Below are 15,114 nucleotides of genomic sequence, written 5' to 3'. Positions count from 1 at the left end.
TAAATGGTAAATATTATTATATATTAGAAATGATTTTAATATATACTATACACATGAATTCCATTCAAACATGATAAACTGAGGGAGGAGATATGCTTCTATTTATCTTAAAACAGCAGTAATAACAACAAAACACAAAACAAACAAAAACACCACTATCAGTTTTCAAGTGTCTGTTAAGAAAGGAAGCCTGAGAGGCAATTCTTGTTTAGCACAGGTGACGCCAGTGTGCCGGACCCTAAGAAAGTAACAAGAGGCACTGACTTCAATCACCCCCGACTCCCATTCCATTCCACTTTAATGTTTGTATGTTGTTTGTTTTAAAAGCTAAAGCAACAACAAGATTACTGGGTGAATTGAAATGGCTTGATATGAGGTATTTCTGAGTATTGAAGGAATCGAATGGGACAAAAGGGCAGATAGTTCCTCAAAGTGTTGGTGTAACTGGGCGTGAAGTGGCAAAAGCGCGGCGCATAGTGGCCCGTACGGGGATCGAACCCGCGACCTTGGCGTTATTAGCACCACGCTCTAACCAACTGAGCTAACCGGCCACGTTACTGACATCATCTTTCCCCTCCAAATTGTAAACTATGACCGAACAGCATTGCTTTGTTCAAGTGTACTTTTAGAAAAGAAAATTCTTTCTTCCTTCTACCCTTCCCCATCACAGGGAAAAGAAAACGAAGGGAGAAACGTTCCACATTCGACCTGAATGAACCCTACCTTTTCCGGGAAAACAGTCTCAGTTAAACTTCACAACAAATTTCATTGCTTGAACAAATATTATGAGTAGACATACTTATTCCCATATGGAGGACTTGGAAACAGAGAGATAAGTTCAATATAATTCTATGAAACGTTCAGGAAATGTAATAGCCAGCCTCCTCCAGGTGCTATGCTGGGCGGCCTATTTCAAGTTTCCAGTGACCAAAAAAATCTTTTTCTTTCACACCACAGGGTAACTGCTAACTCCTGCGATGCTAAAGAAAGTGAAAGAGGGATTTGGATAGAATCCAGGGCATTCCCCTGGTATCACTCACCCACACTAAATGAACAAACACGAGCGCTTATGCTGAGGCCAATCGTTGCTAAGCGTAGAGAACAAAACCAAGTGCAGTCTCTGCCCAGCCTCCAGAGTTTATAGTCTGGTGAGTCTAGGGGCGTCTTTGAAGTTGGACCAGTTTCCCAATGGGAGACTCTCATCTCAGTCTAGACCCGGTATTCATAATCCCAAAAGAACGTTCTTCTTTGGGTTTGATTGAGACCTAGATGTTTATTCTTTTTTTTTTCCCCCTCCAATTACATGACAAATAAATTACTAGAAGTTAATATACATAGAAGTGTGAAATCACGTACAAATAATACCTAACTGAAGCTAGATAGAAGCTTGGCTCCGTGGCTTAGTTGGTTAAAGCGCCTGTCTAGTAAACAGGAAATCCTGGGTTCAAATCCCAGCGGGGCCTACCTTTTGAACAGGAGACAACTTGAATTTACACCTAATGGAACTTCTGATACTCAGGCCTTGAGCTTTGCTTCCAAAAGCTAGGGTACTTTGTAGAGAACAGAAATGGAAAGTCTAAGAAAGCGGTAAAACCTGCAAAAGCCGGAACCTGTGTAAGGCGGAAACCTGTCAGAGAAGGAAAACTCGAATACATTCCACTAAAACGAGCGATAGGAAAGCGGTAAAACTGCATCCTGTCAAAGGCGGAAAACTTGCCAGACCCGGAAAAACAAGGCAGTCCCGTCGAGTTCCGGCTCTCACAAGTTTCACAGTATCAAGAAAAGCATTCCCAATGCATACGCCAGGAGTAATTTAAGGACTCAGAATATTTGTCCTAATATCGTGAGATTAGCGGTGGGTACGTAGGTAGCCTAGCATAGGTGAGGTTTGTCCCTTTCTCATACTCTTTGAAATCTAGTGATGAGAAATTTAAAAACTTCACAAACAAGCCCTTTCAGATACCCTTTGGAATACGTGGTCACGGCAAGAGGTTTACTTGGTTTTGCAACCTCGGCATCCTCAACATATCTAAAATAGAGTTGGCACTTAATAATGTTTTAGAACGGACCATCGAATGGCTAATAGCTTTTTCTAATTTTAAAACAATGTGTGGAAGTGTGTATCAATTAGCTTTGAGGAGCAATGAATAGTGCATTGCAGACTTATTGATCCATGGTTGGCGGTGGCAAGTTTAAATTCCCTACCTTTGAATCCTCCCAACTACCTTCCCTACCTCCTAGTAAACCTGAAGTTTCTGTTTGCAGTTTTGTCCCTAGACCAATTACAAAGGAAGGTAAGGAAAGCTAATAAAGGGCTAAAACGTCTAATTGAAACTCTAAATTGAGTCCTGTTCCTCTTTTTTTGCATGATTCTGGACCCTAGGACATCACTGATAATTTGGAAAAGAAAAGATTGTAGTGTCATCTTAGAAGAACATTTAGTGACACAACATAAAATATCTAAGAAGAGACTGAAGTGAAGGAAGCAGCTTGAGACCTGAAGTCTTAGACTATTTTCTAGACAGATTTGTACATAAAATGTCATAAAAATATTTCAAACCCTGAAGACTAAGGTTTTTCTGTTTTATCTGCTCTATATCTTTTGGCATTCTAAAATATAGATTCATATTTTTTGTCAGATTCTACAAATGCTCACTACCTCATCTTTAGTAATGTGCACAGCATTCCATAAGCAACGGTTTACCTCTCAAGCAGCTTCTTGCTTCTCACTGTGATGGTCCAACAGACTGAGTGCTCCTTTGGTGAGCATGTGGGAGTGCAAATGTATCAGAAGACTGATATTTTAAACGACTCTTTAAAATGAAATTGAATCTAACACAGTAATATCACATAGCTCTAGAAGAGTTAAGTATTTAAAAGTATTAAATGATCAAAGATCATTACGCTATTAAACAATTTTTAAACAAATTCTGGACATTCACTGTTGTGTCTTTGCTAAAGGGTCTTCTAAGGGTCTTCCCTCTAATCGAAATACTGTTTCTTTCCCAACGTAAGTTATTCTTCTTTCAAACAGAGCCTCTCCCTCAAGGTCCCATTAGATCTCAACTGGCCTGGGATCCTCAAGTAGACAGTTCCTATTCTGTACTCTTGACATAAGCCTGATTTTGTCTTAGACCAGCTATGTGGCTCTTTCTCCTTTATGTGCAGATATTCATTCCCAGCGGGCACTGGATAAACTTTGGTGAGTTTATGTGAATGAAAAGGTCCTGAAAAGGTCCTCAAAGGTGAAAGGTAAGGTAGAGTGATGACGGAAAATAACAGGGAAAGGAATATGGTCTTAGAAAGTGTTTCCACCAGGTGTCCAGCCAAGGAACTTTAAGTGTCTGAGGTGAACATGATAACCACTCCACTACAGGTACCTACTTCCAAGCACTGTTACTCTGAGAAGTCAGCTGAGGTCTTCCGAATTCAACTGTCCTTGTTATCTGTTATCACACTTTCTTCTCTGTGTTGGGATTATTTAACGCTGAGTCTGTGTCTACAATTCCATATAAGCAGCACACAGAAACTAGGAGTGTCCAGCACCCACAGACTGGTAAGTATTAAGTTCTCTGAACTTCCCACTAAACCATGATTACACACAGAAAAATCTCAAGCATCTTGGCACTGACCAGAACTGACATTTATCTGTTGGCTCAATTATGGATGTCTGGTTCATTGATGCTTCTGTGTCTTTCAGAACTTCATCTACTATTAGCACCTTAGCTTCGTGACTGGAGCTGATCATCCTGAAATATCCACCAGGTCTCTCTGCAGTTTCAAATTCACATTTTCATCTCCACCCGGATTTCATATAAGTACCTCTAGCCCAGTACACTAAAAAGTGAGCTCGTCATCTATCTCGAGACCTTGGGTTAAACTTGACTCATATCACCTCCTCACCCCAGCATCAAATAATTACAAAGTCCGGCTAATTCTACCTTCAATGTACAATATATATCCTTCTCCTATGGCCTTCTATAGATCTCTGTTTTGGGCCCTAGTATCTCTTTTTTACCCTAAGCCACAAGAGCCTCCACTGTTTTTCCTGCCTCCAGGATTGGCTTTTTAAATCCATTCTCAGCATAGCAGACAGAGAGTCTCTGGCTTAGAATACAAAATATCATTTCATTCTTAAAACGTTCCAATCTTAAATCTTTCGTCTAAAAGGTTGGCAGGATTTGTTTTTCTCTTTCAGCCACTAAACTATTTTATTCTATGGTTTTCTTGTTTGAACGTTTCTGTTGAGAAGTCAGTTATCATTCTTATCATTATTTCCCTTAATGTAACAGATTTTCTCTCCAGATGCTTTTAAGACTTTTTTTTTTTTTTTAAATCTTTGGTGTTCAACCATTTCAATATGATTTGGCTAGTTACATATGATTTGGCTAGTTACAGTTTTCTTTATGTTTATCCAAGTTGATGTTTGCTGAGCTTACTGAATCTGTGAGTTGATGACACAATTTTCTTTCATTGAGCTGTACATTTAAGATTTGTGCATTTTTATGTATGTAAATTACACTCCGATTAAAAAATAAAACAAATGAAAGCCTTCACTGGATGATATCTACATTCCAAGAATTAAAGATTAGTCTCAAATCTCTCCAATTTCTCTCATCACATTCAGACTAAAATATAACTTCCTTTCTTTGGAAGGCACATTACTTCCTCCCTGATCTGGCCGATTTATTCGCATTTAGTTTAATTTCTTTCTACTCCCTGATTCAAATCCTTGGAATCCTCCCCCTGCCCCAACACCAAATCCACTCCATTCTGTTCCCAATGACAAAAAAAATCCCCGCTCCCATAATCTCTCTACAACTACCATACTTCTTTTCATCTATTAAGTCTCAGATCTGGTGTCATTTTCTCAAGGAAGCCTTCTTAGACGAGCACTGGGGTGGTTTTCAATTTTTGGCTATCACAAACAGGCTGCTCTGAATGTTACAGTAAAAATATTTGGTGAAAACATTTCTGCTGATAGATATAAGTCATTGGGATGTGATATTGTTGACTTCAATAAGTGGAACATGTGAGGGAAAGAACAGCACTACAATCAGATAATTTTCTACACGGGAAAAACAAAGTGAGTTTCCCAGGCGACTGCATAAAGCAGTATTTACTCTTATCTGAAGAGGGAGCAAAACTACCGCCCGTGGTTTTTGTAGTGTGGTGGTTATCACGTTCTCCTATCAAGCGGTAATACTCCGGTTCGAAGCCGGGTAGGAACAAGATGAGACGTTTTGGTTCTGAGAGTCTCCACTGTGACAGGGGCAGTGTATCTGTTTATATTTTGATTTATGCAAACCTATGCAATAAAAGTGTTTGCTTCCCGCTATCTCTAGCAGACCCAGCAAGTTGGCGGCCTCTCTTCCTCCTCTTCGGCTCGGCGTCCCGGGGTTCTGAGAGGCCCGAGAGCTGTCAACCCTAGAGGACGCCTGCGGCCCTGGACCCCGCCTGTGTCGCGTAGGTGGGACTGGCTTCCTTGGAATCTCGAGAATGGGATGTGCAGATTTTCTACAAAGCGACTTTCTCATGAACTTCTAGGAAAGAAAAGGACTCCGCTTCGAAACTGAGCAGCGATCGCCACCGCATGTCAAAGAACAACAGCTGTCTCCAGCAATTATTATCATTATTACCATAGAAGTATTTCCAGAAATCATCAGGCACGGAAAGGGATTAAGAGTTAGGGGGAAAGAGGAAGGTGGGGGGAAGAGTAAGAAGCAATTCCTGCCCTGGGGAACTGCCCAGGTGTCTGTACTGGGCGTAGAGGACTCTGACCTTGATTTTCATGATTACTCTTTTCGCCTCGTTCCCACCACCCCCGAGAAGACTCTCTGGGGCTTGGCTCTCAGCGGGGCTTGATCTTAGACCCTTCAACGCAAGTGCGTTTTCCCCCGCAGTGTGCAATGTCGGGCAATGCTTTTCGGGGCACTGGGCCCTTCCCAACCTCCAGGCCCAGGGCGAGCACTCGCTGCCAGCACCTTGCACTTTAGTGGGATCAACGCGAAGTTCTCCCACAGCATCTAACACCCAGCTTTGCTCGAAGTAGGCGCCCAGCAGGCGGAGAGGGCTCCAAGTGGAAAGAGGAATCCTGACTCCTGGAATCAGTTTAGTGTTGGCGCCGTTTGCTGGATTTCTTGGACGTGAGAGGTAAAGAAGAAAGGATTTAAAAATTTTAGTGACTTTTAGGTGTGTGTTTTATCACATATTTTGTCAAAAATCAAGAACTCCAGGGGGACAGTTTTTCTTCTGGAATGTGCATAAGACCAGAAGGAAGGCGCTTCCACTTTCCTACCTTCAATTCAAGGAAATCATTTTATCTTCACTCCTGGTGTTATAACATTCGCACCTGCGGTATGTGACCACATGGGGGCAGCAGAGACTAGACTCGCCAGATGGGGCGCCAGGGCTCAGAATTTGCTAACATATCCCCGGTGGACTAAGGGGACTCTCAATATTCTTCTGATAATGTGAAACTATCAAACTTATCGGAGGAAATTTAATTGCCTTTTCCTTAGAGGTTAAGTCATATCAGAGTTCAGATTCTGGGTATTTTGATGAGATAAAGGGAAAAAGAGGTAGAACTAGCATTTTAAGAGTCTAATATATAGTATACATTTTATAATTATTACATTCTACAACTCTTATTACAACTGCCCAAAATGCCCTACATGTCCGATCCTTAAGTACTTCTCCCACAAGTCACAGCTCTCTATCTCTTGCAGTCTACTTTCCATACCCATGAGCCTCCATGCAATCTGTCTCTCTCCTACCACCACTAGGCTTTGCACATGAGAGCCCCTCTAGTGGAAAAGCTCTGTGTTTGCCTCTTTGCCTAGTTATCTCTTGCTTGAGCTTAGATCTGAGCTAAATTATTACTTCGTTAGTGAAGACTTCCTTGAACTCCCCAAATGAAGGCTCCATATTCCTCATAGAAACCTGTACTTTCTTTCCTTGTATATTTATCAGTGTGATAACTTGATTGATATCTGTCTCTGTCAATGTAATGTAAGTTGCATGAGGGCAGGAGCAGTGTCTACTCTTGCTCATCAGTGAATACATACTGTCTTGCACAGTAACTAGTATACAATAGACACTCCGTGGATACTGGTTGAATGTAAGAATGAATCTTTGCCATGGTTCTCTGAGGAATATATTATTTTCCCAATTTCTAGTTGAGATACTGAGGCTCCTAGTAATTAACTGTATGATACGAAGTATATGAGTTATAATTCAAACAGTATGTGCTCCTTCCTTAATATCACATTGGACATGGGTATTTTTTTCCTAATTTCAAAAGCAATTTCCAGGTCATGTTGTTGAAAATAATAATTGGAAAGAATGCTACCATTTATTACTAACTATAGAGTCAAGGGAGCCTTGATGGTACAGTGGTTAAGAGCTTGGCTGCTAACCAGAACGTTGACAATTTGAACCCACCAGCTGCTCCTTGGAAACCCAATAGAGGAGGCAGTTCTACTCTGTCCTATAGAGCCTCTGTGAGTAGGGTCACTGTGAATTGGAATCGAGGGCAACAGGTTTGGGTTTTGGGGTTATTAAATCAAGTGTTTAGTAATTTTTCATATATAACTAACAAAGTAAACCTAAATGGGTAGGTGCTATTGTTACTTTAAATTATTTATCTGTTTTACAGATGCAGAAGCTGAAGAATAGAGAGGTTAAATAACTTACTCAAGTTGTAAAAATTGGAGCTTAGTATTTGTATCCATTTGTGTCTGAGGCAGAAACGTTTCTCACTACTGCAGTTTTCTGGAAGAAGGAAGGGTCTAGGGAAAGACACAGGTATTAAGAAGGTGAAAATGAGCATACAATATGAAAGTAGTTTATTCCGGGGTAGAGACAAGCAAAGAAAGTCAAGTATCAGGGAACTGAGGACATGGAGGGTAACCAGAAATAGCTCTCACAAACATTGTGCTTGTTATTGGCACTGCCCTACCTCCCTCACCCCGAGGAAACGGGGAAATGCACGTTTCAGGACAAAAAGAGAGTTGAACCTTTTCATTTTAAGTGAATAAGTATGAATAATGGCACTAATGTTAAGGCAATGTTGTCTAAGGCAAATTATACACATTGGTGCACTTGAATGGGTGCATCAGGAAAATTCTAGTTAGATATGTAATTCTTTGCCGGAACCTACTTGATTTGGTAGCAGTAACGATCCCACTTCCTTCTATGAGCGGAAGAGCAGAGTCGCCAAGAGGCACCAAAAGAAGTGGCTCAGGATTAAAGGTGGAACTGCAGGAAAGACTCTTGAAGATGAAGGAAGGCGGTTCGACATTCACTTCACTGGGTACCACGTGTCACTCAAGTCCTCACTTGTCAAAGGGGCTGCAAAGATCTCACTGCGGAGGAAGCTTAGCAAGATGGATTCTCTGTAAGGAGATTTCCCACTGTGCAGTAGTTATTACATTTAGCTAATACTCTAACGTCCCTAGACGGAAACAGTGGATTTATTTTCCACTAGATTCTGAGTTCTATCGTAGAAGGAACCATGCCAATTTTATCACGATTGTATCCACGCGCCCAGCACAGTGCCTGGCACATAGCCGGCCCACAACATACATTACAAAAGTATGACTGTTGTCTTGGTGATGGAAGGAACACAACAGAGTTTTGCTGTGATGTGAGGTGCTTGAAGTTGGGAGTCTACCTGCAGGTGACACCCTTTCTTCCCAAAGGATTCCCCTGCATTTCCTCTCCCACACTGCTAGGCAAACTTCCTATGCTTGTCCTTAGTCTAAAGAGGAGTAGGTGTTTCCGGGGCTGTGATGGCCGAGTGGTTAAGGCGTTGGACTCGAAATCCAATGGGGATTCCCCGCGCAGGTTCAAATCCTGCTCACAGCGTGTCCCTTTTCTGTTTGGGTCCTGCTAAGTACTTTCAAGTTTTCTCAGAGTTTCACCCGCGCCTCGTGCTAGCGCACAGAGAAATTCGTTGTGCGCCGGTTGAAACTGTACAAGCCTACTCTTTCTGGAGGACGCAGACTGACACGAATTGTGTTGTCCCTGCATATCCAGATTTCAATCGAGTTCTTTCGTGCTTGGTCACCTGTGAACCCCCTGAACTGCGGGTGGTGCTTAATTCGTCCCAGTCTCATGCGAAACAACGGTGCTTACTTAGAGGGTGCTAAAAATGGTGGTTGTATTGAGATAAGTTGATAAATCTTATCAGAGCATCTGATTTCAATGGCAAAGAAAAAAAGGAGAAAACGTTGACAATCTTGGGAATAAAATTTCCCTGTCTTATTATAGAGAGGTCAGCAACTTCCTTAAAGCGCTCTCCTGCAGCAATCTTTAGTATTTGTCTTGACATCACAGGCTGGTGACAGCCATAATGATTTAGGATGGTAAGAGTCCATAGCAAGTGCCAGGTGCTCTTCGAGGCACTTTCTATGAATGAAGAAGTCGAGGCACAAAGAGGATACATTCTGGCTTCTGACTGAATTTTCAAGTCTGTAGGAAACCTCTCCGTCTCAATGGACCCCTCTCTTATAAACACTTGCATTTTCAACTATTTACCTACTTTGAACAGCTAAATAAATTTACGCCAATTATGGATTTGTTAGTAAACGAGTTCCTAGTTTCTAAGTTTCTATATCAAATATGATTCTTAAATGTGACTTTTATTAAATTCTTGACTCCATATTGCATTTTTTGGTTTATCTTTGAGCGTCTCCATCTGCTACATTAAGCCATAAAACCATTTTACAATAAATTTCCCTGGAGTGAGTCATTACTTTTTTATTTTATTTTGTTGACAGGAAAAGGAAATAATATATTTAATAGCTCCAGAAAGATGTTTGAAAGCACTTGTTTGTAATTTTTAAATTAAAACAACGTGATTGTTTATTACTGATCCACATACATCATCAATGCCCAATTTAAGTATACCAAAAAAATTAAGTTCAGGTGAGAGCCGAGGACTAGACAGAAAAAATGAAGATCTCAAAAGCAGACACAAAAGAGAAAATATGTACACAGACGAATATTGTTATAGAGGAAGAACATTCATTCTACCACATACAATGTTTCAAAGGTGAAAACTGACTTGTTTTCAATATACACGAAGGTGTATTATGCAAACAAATCACAAAATAAATTATGATTTCCAGAATGAGTATGGAAATTTTGGGTTTAATTCCTTTCTAAATAATTATTACGACTTTGTGTGTAGTAATGGCAATATGAATATTGAGAGAGAGCTTTTCGTGTCAGGGCCAGTGGCGCAATGGATAACGCGTCTGACTACGGATCAGAAGATTCTAGGTTCGACTCCTGGCTGGCTCGGATAGCACTCACCTTTTCCTCTTTTTTTCTTTCTTCCTTCTTCCTGAACACTTTTCAAAGTGATTTTGAAACAATTCTTAGAGTCCTTCAAATGTACTTTACAGGAACTGATCCTTCACATTCGGTGATGTTGCCCCACCTCAGCTGTCAGTTGAGTCTAAAAGAGACTTTAGAAGCATCAAGGGAGAGGCCTTTAAGATTTTCTTCTTTCTACCTCTCTGACCTTCCTGAACTTGAGGAAGGAGGTTGGCTGACAGCCCCTTAAGAAGGAAAGTCTTAAATTCAAAGAAGCTTTAAAGAAAATAAACATTACTTTTTTCCAACCAACATCTCCTCTACCAATATTTTTTCCCATTGTGCAGAGTTCTCACGCACAGGAATTTCTGTCCTGCACAGCTCTCTTCCCCTGGGCATCGCTCCTGGCAGAAAGAAAAGGGACATCTCCTGGGGAAATAGTGAATCAAGAAAGGCACAACTGTAGAGACTCGGGATGTTTCGCTCTCGACAAAACTCCACCCTGAGGCCAGCCGTCGCGACTCGGTCTCGACTTCCCCACCTGGCCCCACGATCTTCCGGAGATAGGCAGGAGCTGAGAAACCTTCCTCAGGAGACAGAAGCGAAAGGGGTTCCTTTTTTAGAAGCTGTAAACACCCCAGGAGAGGGTGTAAGGAAGACATGGGAGGTGGCAGCTTTTGGGAGGCGTTCCTTTCAGCAGACTTTATCTGGACTACTGACAAGGGGCAGAGTGGAAGGGCTGGGAGGCAAGCACTGTAGAGAGGGGGAAATTCCTCAGACCAAACCAAAGGAGGGATCCTCTTAATTTGTGGATTGATTTCCAAATATGTAGCGTATATCCTTGCTCTCTATCGCAGGAAAGTGTATTGAAGTTCGCCAGTGTGTGCGACTGAACAAATGAAACCACCAAGTGCTCTGCCTTGGGCTTTGAACAGGTTCAAAGGAGATGCTGGCGATTCTTACAGAGTGGCATTCAATTTCCAGCTATACAGCTAAAGGGAAGAAAAGACTTTCGTTCAAAGTAGATAATAAGTGGCAACCTCCCGAGGAGCGGACATTTATCTTGGAAATTGCTTGGGATAAGGAAAAAAAAGAACGAAGCAGGTTGTTAGTGAATACGAACCCACGCTCTAACCAACCTGATTCCTCTTCCCTATTGAAACTCTTTTAAAGGGGCAATATTGTCTCCTTAAGGTTCACTAAAAGTTAAGCAAATCTCTAACTCTTTAATTTCCCTTCCCTAAAACACACCCACCTCGATCCTGCATTACTCCACTCAGCTTTTTTCAAGGTATTCTTCCTAATGATTGTGGGCTACTTTTTATTTTAAAAAAGAGTGTTCGCTAGTCCGATGAAGTGGAAGAGCTCTGAATTTTGATTCTGAGCAGTGGGGATTGGGGTTGTAGACGGCATGAATCGGAAACGGCTGTCCTTGGAGAAAGTAAAAACCAGCACGTTGCTCTTAGTGGCCCGTACGGGGATCGAACCCGCGACCTTGGCGTTATTAGCACCACGCTCTACCCAACTGAGCTAACCGGCCACTTGTGACGTTCTTTCTAACATAAAGTAGTAAGTCCGTTGATATTTTTGTATTTGTCTAAAAAGAAAGGAAGTTTCTCTTCTTTCTATTCATTTAAGAGACTTAACATTGTATTAGCAGACTTAAAGTAGCAAGTTTAGATCATTTCAATTCTTCGGTTTGGATCAGAAAATCCAAGAAAATTTTTTTTGTGCAGGGACTCAGTCCAGTTTATTTGTCCATAAAGAATGTATTTTATAGGATTTTCAATCGTGAGTGAAGGTATGTCTCAGAGATATGCTTTAGAGGTACGTCAATGTACGGGATTGCAAATTGCAAATTTTCTTTAATAACTTGTAACTTAATGACCCACTGTTTTCAAGTGGGCTAAAGGCAACGCCGCCGAAAAGAAAGTGAGTGGGGTTGAGGAGAGGAGCCGCGTGTTATCAGGGTCCCTGAAGAGTCTCAAACATTGGCGACAATATTCAGTATTGGAATAGCGGCAGCCCTCCAGTTCAAGAGTGACATAGTAAATTCAGCATGTTTTTTGAGGGCAGTAGAAAAGGATTGCGGTGGTTTACAAGAGGCAAAGAGGTTATGATGGCGGATTAAAATTCTCACCCAACAGCACATGCTGTGTGTCACTCAAATTCCATCGAAAATTCCATTTTGCGAACTGAAGGATCCAGAGCACCAGGTTAGGGAGGTCAGAATAAGTGAGATGTGCTCTTAGGTTCTTGGTCAAACTATTGGCTTTATCACGTGGAGACAAGTGAAAGGAGTCTGCTGCAACCTCAGGTAATCTCCCTTTTGTATGCTACATGTTCCTAGGATTGTATTATTTCTTTTGTATTTTTTTCGAACTGTAAGGCTAGTAGATTTTTCAACAAATATATTAATTTAACAACTAAATGAATCAGTAAGTAATGATTTTGTTGAGTCTAAACCAGATGTAGGCACAATCGAGAAGGGTTGAACTTGAAGTGTTACTCTAAAGATATTCAAAGATGGAGGGCTCCAGACCCTCAGGGTCTATGTACAACGTTAGCCTTCCAGTCTTCAAGAGCTCTTGACCTTGGTTTGAAGAGTTAAGGTTACCAATTGCTGAAAAATCAGATAAAAGGAAACTATTTGATAAGGCCTCTGCAGTCACACGCCCTCCTCACAGGTCAAAGTAAACTACATTCTGTCATTTGAGGATACTCTTGTGGAATGAGAAGTGTGTTTTTATAACTTGACTCCAGAATCTGTCATTTAACACAGTATTCTTCGCCAATGGCACAATTTGAATGCATCAATTCTTCTATCTTCCTTTTTCATTGTCTAGCTTTCACATGCATATGAGGCAATTGAAAAGACCATGGCTTGGATCAGGCACACCTTAGTCATTAAAATGACATATTTGCTTTTTAAAACTTCAAACTTCTGCAGTAGATTTGCCCAGTGCAGTATGCTGTTTGCTTTCTTGACAGCTGCTTCCATGGATGCTGATGGTTGATCCAAGTAGAACAAAATGATTGACAACTTCAATATCTTCTTCATTTATCATGATGGAGTTTATCGGTTCAGTTGTGAGGGTTTTCATTTTCTTCATGTTTAGGTGTAATCCATACTGAAGGCTGTCGTCTTTGGCCTTCATCAGTAAGCTTCAAGTAGTCTTCTTTTTTGGTAAGCAAGGTTATGTCATCTGCATATTTAAGATTGTTAATGAGTTTTCCTCCAATCTTGACAACTCATTCTTCTTCATATAGTCCAGCTTCTCATATTATTTGTTCAGCAAACAGATTGAATAAGTGAAAGGATACAACTCTGCCGAACATCTTTTCCAATTTGGAAATAAGCTCTATCCCCTTGTGCTGTTTGAACGACTGCCTCTTGATTCATGTGCAAGTTCCACATGAGCACAATTAAGTGTTATAGAATTCCCATTCTTCATAATATTATCCATAATTTGTTATGATCAATAAATACAGTTGAATGCCTTTGCATAGTCAATAATACATAGCCAAACATCTTTCTGGTATTTTCTGCCTTCGACCAAGATCTATCTGACATCAGCAATGATATCTCTTGTTCCATGACCTCTTCCAAATCCAACTTGAACTTCTGGCAGTTCCCTGTTGATGTACAGTTGCAGTAGTTTTTTGAATTATCTTCAGTAAAATTTTTCTAGCATGTGATAGTAAGGATATTGTTTAATAATTTCTGCATTCTGTTTGATCATCTTTCTTTGGAATGGGCACGAATGTGGGTTTCTTCCAGTTGGTTGGCCAGGTTGCTGTCTTCCAAATTTCTTGACACAAATGTCTAAGTGCTTCTAGTGTTGTATCCATTTGTCGAAGCATCTCAATTGGTATTCCATCAATTCCTGGAGCCTTCTCTGTACAGTAAAATGTCTAGCCAGAAACTAGGACTGTTCTTGCACGGAAAACAATTAAAATGATGTATAAAATACGCAAAACATTCTCTTAGAAGATTCAAAGTACTAACAATATTGTTAGGAACTACCAGGCTAAAATCTTAGTGAAGGCAAAAGCCAAGGAGTTAAGAGAATTTAAAATACTTATGCCCTGATTCTTAGAGGTACATTTAATAACATGTGAGTACACACCATGTAAGGTACTGAATAAATTTTATTTCCTTTCATAGAATTCACTGCATGATGTGGAAGAACTTCTGTGTGCCTGCATGGAACCCCCCTTTGCAAGATTTCCACAAGTCCTTTTCAAGGTATGTTGCTTTTCATCTGCACATGACTACTGTTTAGTACTGGATCAAGATTTCACAGTTTAGATGGTTTAGTTTTGAGAGTGTCACCATTTGCGAAAAACCGTCTCCCTCTGACTGCCGAAACCCAGGCGCGAACCAGGGAACTTTAGATCTCCAGTCTAATGCGCTCCTAGCTGAGCTATTTCAGCCAACTCCTGGGATGACTGTGTCAAATAGCCATTTCTTCTTAACAAGGTCCTATTCACTTTTTTCGATGTTACATTAAGAAAACTATTTGTTTTGTTTTCTGAAAATATAACATTTTGACTATTTGAAAAACAATTGCGTTGACAAAAAGACAACAGAGACCCTACCCAAAATTTCCTGAGTATGATAGGAAGAATGAAAAAAACAAACAAAAAAACCACAGTGATAAAGAAAAATTTCTGTATGGTTCCTAATAAGAATTGGTTCGCTTGTAGGGGGTGGTGATTCAAAGCTTCTGGTCGGAATAGGAAACTTCCTAGAATTAGCACCAAACTAGAAGTTTATACTATCCCGGA

General features: G+C 40.7%; 5 non-coding genes across 5 annotated transcripts; 3 read left to right on the top strand and 2 right to left on the bottom strand.

Moving 5' to 3' along the window:
• Positions 1–477: 477 nt before the first annotated feature.
• TRNAI-AAU (transfer RNA isoleucine (anticodon AAU)) lies at positions 478–551 on the bottom strand. Its single transcript has one exon. It is a non-coding gene; the product is annotated as a tRNA-Ile (tRNA).
• Positions 552–1,389: 838 nt separating this feature from the next.
• TRNAT-AGU (transfer RNA threonine (anticodon AGU)) lies at positions 1,390–1,463 on the top strand. Its single transcript has one exon. It is a non-coding gene; the product is annotated as a tRNA-Thr (tRNA).
• Positions 1,464–8,786: 7,323 nt separating this feature from the next.
• On the top strand, positions 8,787–8,868 carry TRNAS-CGA (transfer RNA serine (anticodon CGA)). The gene has a single exon. It is a non-coding gene; the product is annotated as a tRNA-Ser (tRNA).
• Positions 8,869–10,235: 1,367 nt separating this feature from the next.
• TRNAR-ACG (transfer RNA arginine (anticodon ACG)) lies at positions 10,236–10,308 on the top strand. Its single transcript has one exon. It is a non-coding gene; the product is annotated as a tRNA-Arg (tRNA).
• A 1,481-nt stretch (positions 10,309–11,789) lies between these two features.
• On the bottom strand, positions 11,790–11,863 carry TRNAI-AAU (transfer RNA isoleucine (anticodon AAU)). Its single transcript has one exon. It is a non-coding gene; the product is annotated as a tRNA-Ile (tRNA).
• Between the last annotated feature and the right edge of the window lie 3,251 nt (positions 11,864–15,114).

This window comes from Trichechus manatus, unplaced genomic scaffold, assembly GCF_000243295.1.
Source record: "Trichechus manatus latirostris isolate Lorelei unplaced genomic scaffold, TriManLat1.0 scaffold00180, whole genome shotgun sequence".
Taxonomy (NCBI): Eukaryota; Metazoa; Chordata; class Mammalia; order Sirenia; family Trichechidae; genus Trichechus; species Trichechus manatus.
This window is presented reverse-complemented; position numbering and strand designations above follow the sequence as displayed.